This window comes from Giraffa tippelskirchi, chromosome 12, assembly GCF_054371585.1.
Source record: "Giraffa tippelskirchi isolate mGirTip1 chromosome 12, T2T-mGirTip1v1.2.pri, whole genome shotgun sequence".
NCBI lineage: Eukaryota > Metazoa > Chordata > Mammalia > Artiodactyla > Giraffidae > Giraffa > Giraffa tippelskirchi.
Genome location: NC_137286.1, coordinates 133,411,782 through 133,419,173, shown reverse-complemented (window position 1 = coordinate 133,419,173; position 7,392 = coordinate 133,411,782). Strand labels below are relative to the sequence as shown.

The 7,392-nt window shown below is 40.5% G+C and overlaps 1 pseudogene; it reads right to left on the bottom strand.

Annotated features, from left to right (window-relative positions):
- Window positions 1–1,769: 1,769 nt before the first annotated feature.
- Window positions 1,770–3,429, bottom strand: LOC145528653 (MAPK/MAK/MRK overlapping kinase-like; annotated as a pseudogene).
- Between the last annotated feature and the right edge of the window lie 3,963 nt (window positions 3,430–7,392).

Below are 7,392 nucleotides of genomic sequence, written 5' to 3'. Positions count from 1 at the left end.
CAACTTTCTCCTAAAAGTTTTTTTCAAGTAGAAATGAAGCCCTTTCTGAATTTCAATAAGCCTTTGTGTTTTGCACAGAACACTGATTTGATAATCTGATTATTTTGTGGCATGGAAATTTGAATTAACTAATGATGGGAAATTATTTGAAACACCTAATGACTGATGATGCCCAGCAGCAGCTCAAGTACCAATTGTCAAGTCACCTGGGAGGAAATTGACAAATGCCAACTACTGTTTAGTTTCCATTCGTGTGCTGAGTTAATTCCTTGAACAATAACAAAAATTTGGATTTCTACATAGTTTCTCTATTATATTGTAAAAGGCAAAAGATTTTTTAAAAATGAAGTGAATTGATTGAATCATGTTTATACTTTCATGCAAGAGCACAGTTACTGTTTGCTGGAGAAAAGAAGACTTTTTTAAAGCTGCAATTTTTTAACCTTATTGGAGAACACATGAACATTTCTGCATTTCCACAGGTGTGAAAAACAAGCAGATTCTAACTTCTTTCAGGTGCCTGGGCACATGGCCCATTTTAGAAATCTTAGGTTTAGGTTGCACTTATGATTTCACCATCTCATATAGCCACTTTGTTTTGTTAATGTGGTGAATACCTTCAGGACAAGACTAGAAGACTTCTATGAAATCTGTTTTTATTAAAAATATACAGAACATAAAATTTGTCATCCAAATCATTTCAAGTGTACAGTTCACTTCTGCTAAGTATCTTCACATTGTTGTACAATCAATCTCCAATCATTTTTCACCTATAGTGAAACCCTATAGTGAGTAAACAATTTCCCTCTTCCTTTATTTAGCCCCTCCCAACCACCATCCTACTTTGTCTCTCTATGGATTTGACTACTCTAGATACTTCACATAAGGGGAAGCATACCTTATCTGTCCTTCTGTGACTAGATTATTTTGCTTAACATAATATCCACACAGTTCATCCATGTTGCAGAATATGTCAGAATTTCCTTCCTCTTTAAGGCTGCATTATATTCCATTGCATGTATAGACCACATTTTGTTTATCCATTCATCTGTTGATGGACACTTGGGCTGCTTCCATCTTTTAGCTATTGTGAAAAATGCTGATATAAACAGTGTATACATACCTCTTGGAGACTGCTTTCATTCATTTTGGGACATATACCCAGAAGTGGAATTGCTGTATCATATGGTAGTTCTGTTCTTAATTTGTTAAGGAACCATCATATTGATTTCTACAGAGACTGCATCATTTTACATTCCTACCAAGAGTGATCAAGGATTCCAGGTTCACCGCATCCTTGCTGACACTTGTTATTTTTTTGGTTGTTTGTTTTTGGACAATAGCCATCAATGAGCAGTATCTCACTGTGGTTTTGATTTGTATCTCCTTAAGGATGTGTGATGATTTGAACAACAGATGATTAGAGCAACCTATCTTGTGCTTGTTGGTCATTTTTGTGTATCTTTTTTTGGGAAACATCTCTTCAAGCCTCCTGACCACTTTTTAACTGAGTTGTTTGTTTTCTGTTGTTTAGTTCTGGCCATTCTTTACATATTCTGCAGAGTAACCATTTATCAGATATATAATTTGCAAATGTTCTCTCCCATTCCATACGTTGCCTTTTCACTCTGTCCATTGTGTCCTTTGATGCATAGAACTGTTTAATTTTGATGGAGTCTGATTTATCTCCTTATTCTTTATTTTTTTAACAGCTTATTCTTTAATAAAATCAGGGGTCTCCAGGGGTATAATCCAGAAGCAGAACTGTGCTAAACACTTTCGCTGATGGATTGCAGGCCTGTGGAGCCGTTGGTGAAACCAGCCAAAATAATACATAATACAGTATAATCTCTCTGTTTTGATTCATACAAAAATTACAAAATATTCTCTGCCCCAAATCCTTACATTATGAAAATGAAATAAAACCCTAGAATGAGGTGGTTTTACAGATGTATTAGACTGGAACACACAGTAAGGCTGCCCTCGGGACATGGCTGCCTCCGGCCAGCGGCTCCAGGCCGAGGCGGTGGTGCAGGTCGGGGGCGGGGGTCTCTCCTGGGACAGGACACCAGGCCCCCTGGAGCCCCCGGTCCTGCTCGCTGGTGCAGGCGCACCGCAAGCAGGGAGCTGCAGCACTTGGTAGCCCCCACCTCTCCTCTCTGTTGTGGGCAGGTGGTACTGTTTCAGGCTGGGTTTGACATCCTTCTGCGTGTCTGTCGTCTGGGCTGCACCGATGCACTTCAGGGGTCTCAGCAGTGGCACCTTCGGGCGAACACTGACTGCAGTGCTGGGCTGGAGTACAAGGATAGCTTGGCTGCTCCTGACAGCTTGAGCCTGGGCAGCTCCATCAGGTAGGCCGGTCCCTGTCTCCGGGGCTGGTCCTCCTCTGGCCTTGGGGGGCTGTTTCTGCTTTCGGCCCTTCTGTGCCATCTGCCAGGTGTTGCTGAGTGGTTCTGGTGCCACAGGGCGCTCGGAGAAGAGAGTAGGGGGCCTTTCTCCTGTCCCTGGCCAGAGCTTGCTTCTCAGCAGCCCTCTGCTCCTGGAAGTAGGGGTGCTGCAGGGCCTGGTGGGCAGTGATTCTCTCGTCAGGCTCATAGGCCACCACTTCCGCGCAGGAGGGAGAGGCATTGCGGGGACAGATTGGTTGTCAGTAGAGGTATCCCTGATCCCTTTTTAAGAGGAAAATCAAAATTCGTAGCTCTCAACTGTTTGAACTTGGTGAGGGTCTTCTCCGCAGGCGTATCCATGATGTCGTGGATGCTTGCGATCTGGTCCAGCTCGTTGGCTCCAGGGAAGAGGGGCTGCAGGCTGGTCATCTTGTAGAGCACGCAGCCTGCGCTCCACAGGTCCACCATGTAGCTGTAGAAACCATCAGTGAGGAGACACTCAGGGGCCTGGTACCAGTGGGTGGAGATGTACTCCATGTAAGGCTGCTTCTGGCGCGACCTGAAGTCCCCTAATTTCAGGACATCCTGCTTTATTAATATATTTTCTGGTTTTACATCTCTGTGAAATATTCCATTTCTGTGCATGTGATCCAGAGACTTACACAACTGGTACATATAATGCGTAATTTTTTTTCTTCTGATAATGGGTGTCTTCTCCCTCATAAATATTCATGTCCATAAGTTCACATGTTAGTGCAAGAGAACCAGATTTTCTGTCAAAAACCACTTTGTGCAGCGTGAGAATGTTAGGGTGTGGATTCAGGCGTCTCAGTGCTTGTATCTCTCGCAGATTGTTCACTTGCTCAATACTTTCAGACGAGATCGGGCGCATTCAGGGTGGTATGGCCGTAGACTCAATACTTTCAAAATGCTGTTTCATTTGTTTACATGCATAATAGTTTCCATCTCTCAGGTTCTGCATCTTAGTAACTTCAGAAAACGTTCCCTCTTGTATTTTTCCAATTGCTTTGTAGTTCTTCATCCTGGATGCGGAAGCCGGCGACAACCCCTTGCCGATACTGGTCGGAGAAGAAAGGGATAGAAGGTGGAGGCCCTGGCTTCCACTCTTTAGAGGCAGGTCCTGAACAAGGACCTTGGCGGTGGTCCCTAGATGGAGAGCATTAGGATCTGGCCGCCATGTGTATCCCTGTCACGCTAGCCTGATTTATCTCTTTATATTTTTATTGCCTATATTTTTGGTGCCAGATCCAACATATTACTTAATGTCTTGAAGGACTTCTGTCAAATTTATCTTCGTCACAGAACCTAGAGCTCATGAATTACTTCCATTTTTGTTGACTGAATGTTTTAAATGTTAAGTACCAACCAAATCTTCATAAAGTTTCCTCACTCCAATTCTACTATTTCTGTCCATGGAATTCTCCAGGCAAGAATACTGGAGTGGGTTGCCATTTCCTTCTCCAGGGGATCTTCTTGACCCAGGGGCTGAACCTGGGTCTCCTGCATTGCAGGCAGATTCTTTACAACTGAGCTACTAGGGAAGTCCTTTCACCAAACAAATCTTCATAAAGTTTCCTCACTCCAGTTTTCTACTATTTCTAGAAACATTTCTATTGTATAATCTAGGGGAGAGTATGCTCTCTCTCAATCTATCTTTCCCTCTCCACTCTGGCTTTTGTGCTCTCTTGTGTACTGAGAATAGAACTACTTTATTCTCTTTAATAGCAGTCTGTGTATAAAAATAAGAATTATACTATCACCTAACATTTTGTGAGAATTAAATGAAGAAAAAAAATTATGTGTAGGTTTGGTGACACTTGGCAATAGTAATTGCTCATGAATGATGGTGATTAGTTATTGATGAAAAAGAAATCAGACTTACAGAACCTAGAAATTCCTGAAGACTTGCTGATATTAATATCTGCACAACACTGTCAAGGTATCATATTCTTGTTGGGAAGATAAGTTTAAATTAAAACATGTGCATAAAAAGAAGCAAGATCATCAGTGTGTAAAGCAAGTACTGATGTCTGTCAGAGTTCCAAGGAGAGATTGCTACAAAATGGAGCAGCACAATAAAGCTTCATGGAGAAGATGAACTTGGGTATCATCTTGATGGACAGCTGAATTCAGATGACAGGAGAGGAAAAGAAGGAAGCACCAAGGCAGCAAACACGTGAAGGATGGTTTGTCTACCAGTTGGTCTTCAGAGTGTGGAAGGACTGCAACATCACACTATGGGTTTTGTACTTCATCTTCTAAACCAAGGGTTGGCAAACTTCTTAACTTTTTCTGTGAAAGGCTAGACAGGAAATATTTTAGACTCTGTACTCACAAGCATTCTCTGTCAGATATCTTCTTTGCTATTTTTTTTCAACAACACTTTAAAAATGTAAAACCCATTTTTAGCTCTCAAGCTGCACAGAAACAGGTCACAGACTGGATCTGGTATAGTTTGCTGACCGAGAGACTCTATCAAAGATTTTTTTGAACAGTCACTTGACATGATCAGAGGTACGTTTGAGGAAAATGGCTGAGAGTGGTGAGAATCACCTTACATATCTTTCCTACCTAGACTTTGTATCTTCAGAGAAAACATGTTTTATAAATTAAACTGGAAGGACAAAGCTTTATATTTTCTGGCTCTGTATATAGAGCAGAGAATTCTACCATCACTGAGAAGACCACAGTGTATAAGTTCTTTAGGATAACATTTTCACTGCATCTCACCCTCTTTCTGGCTACAGCTGGCATCATAATTGCTATTAATAGCATTACAAATGGGTACATTGTTGGCACTTAATGGCTACTTTAAGAAGTGAATTTAGGAGGTGAAAATGCTTTATGAACTCTATAATAAAGAAGTTTTATTGCAGCTAGTTAAGAAACAAATGTTATGAGAAGAGCAGATTCTTCTAGTATGTATCATAAAATATGACAGTCTTTATGCTAGCAACTTAATTCTACAAGCTTCATGTGTTTGCCTTTAAAGGTGTTTCCATCAAAATGATGATATGGAACCAAAGCCATATATTGTCCTTTTGCTGAGCTCCATATCAGTCAATGATGGCCAGAGAGATTTGGGGCAGGTTTATAGGAAGACTGATGAAGCATTTTGTTATATGAACAAAATTAAGTTTTTTCATCTTTTAATGCAGTATAGGAGAACCCAAACATTTTGAGTTTGTGATAGTTAATTTTATCCATCAACTTGGCTAGGCTACAGTACCCAGATATTTGGTTAAATATGATTCTAGGTGTTTCTGTGAAGGCATTGTATATATATGTGTATATATATATATATATATATATATATATATATATATGCATTGTATATATATATATATATACACACACACATACAGTTGGTTGTGTTTCTCTCAGTTCAGTTCAGTTCAGTCGCTCAGTCGTGTCTGACTCTTTGCGACCCCATGGACTACAGCACACCAGGCCTCCCTGTGCATCACCAACTCCTGGAGAACCCTAATACAGAGGGCATGTGTGTGTGTGTGTGTGTGTGTGTGTGTGTGTGTGTGTGTGTGTGTGTGTGTAGTATCTAACTTAGACACTAGTTGTATGGTGTACTGGCATATACATAATTAATTTATGGCAATGGAGGGGTGAGCTGGTAGGTAAGAAGTCATCCTTCAGAGAGACTGGAATCAAAGTCTGCTACTTGCAGGTTCTTATACACCGCATGTATTAAGCAAGTGGACAAAGAGAACAAATAAGAATTTCAAGTTATATTTTCAAAACTGAAGTTGTACGAACAGATGTTGAAGAATTACCAGCTGTGATGGATATGATGTCAAGTATCCTTCATGTAGGGTAGCTAAGTCATGTGTTCTTCAGAGGGTAGTGCAGGGTGATTATCTTGATAGTTAATGACTCTTCCAAACCATCTAGTAAACTTTAAAACTTTTACTATTTCAGAAGTATTAACCATTACCAAGGGCAAAGTTTCTTTATCGATACAAAATTTTGGACTAAACTGGAGGCAATTCAATTAAGTTCAAGCAACATTTTCTGAGTGACTCCCATGTGCTGATACTAGACACCATTCACAGACGAATAAGAGACAGTTCTCTCCAGACTATAGTTTCATGATGGCTTCTTGTTGTTGTTTAGTCACTAAGTTGTGTCTGGCTCTTTTTCACCCCATGGACTGTAGCCTGCCAGGCTCCTCTTGTCTATGAGATTTCCCAGGCAAGAATACTGGAGTGGGTTGCTATTTCCTTTTCCAAGGATCTTCCCGACCCAGGGATCAAACCCACCTCTCCTGCTTGGCAGGCAGAGTCTTTACCACTGAGCCATCTGGGAAGATCTTCATGATGGCTATTAAGCCATTAAAAGAATGTCTATATTAATGAGTACATAGTTTATATAGTCTAAATTCATAAATATCTTTCTCGGAATAAGGAAAATTTTCATCTTAATCAGTTTCTCTGACAGAGTGCATAAATGAAAGAAGCTGAAGTTGAATATCACCCACATGTTCTTTGGGAACAGAGTTCAGGTCATGGATGTTTTCATGAAGAAGAAGATAGATAAGCAAGAACTTGGAGAAATAGCAAGTTCAGAGACAGAAACATATGTGATGAGATCTGTTGTGAGACATTAGGCAGATAAGGATGGAATCGAGCCCTGAAGGTTGAAAAGGGATGAAGGACCATAAGTATGGTGGGTGGCAAGGTGCTGCCTAGATGCTTTACCTTGTTGATAGTCGTGTCTATAATCCTCCAAACACTTTGACTAAGCAGTTCTTTGATGAACACCCCCAAATGCTTCATGTGTAACTTAAATTGAAACTAATATTACAAAAGGGAAGCATTTAGTTTTGCGCTGCTTTTCTCCATCTAGACTGTTACTGAGGCTGTAATTTTCCAGTGTTATCTATCCTTGCTTCTAATGTTTTATAGATTTTCTTTTTCTGTTAGAGCAACTAAATTTCACTGGTAGAGTCTGAAACACTTAACGGATTTTT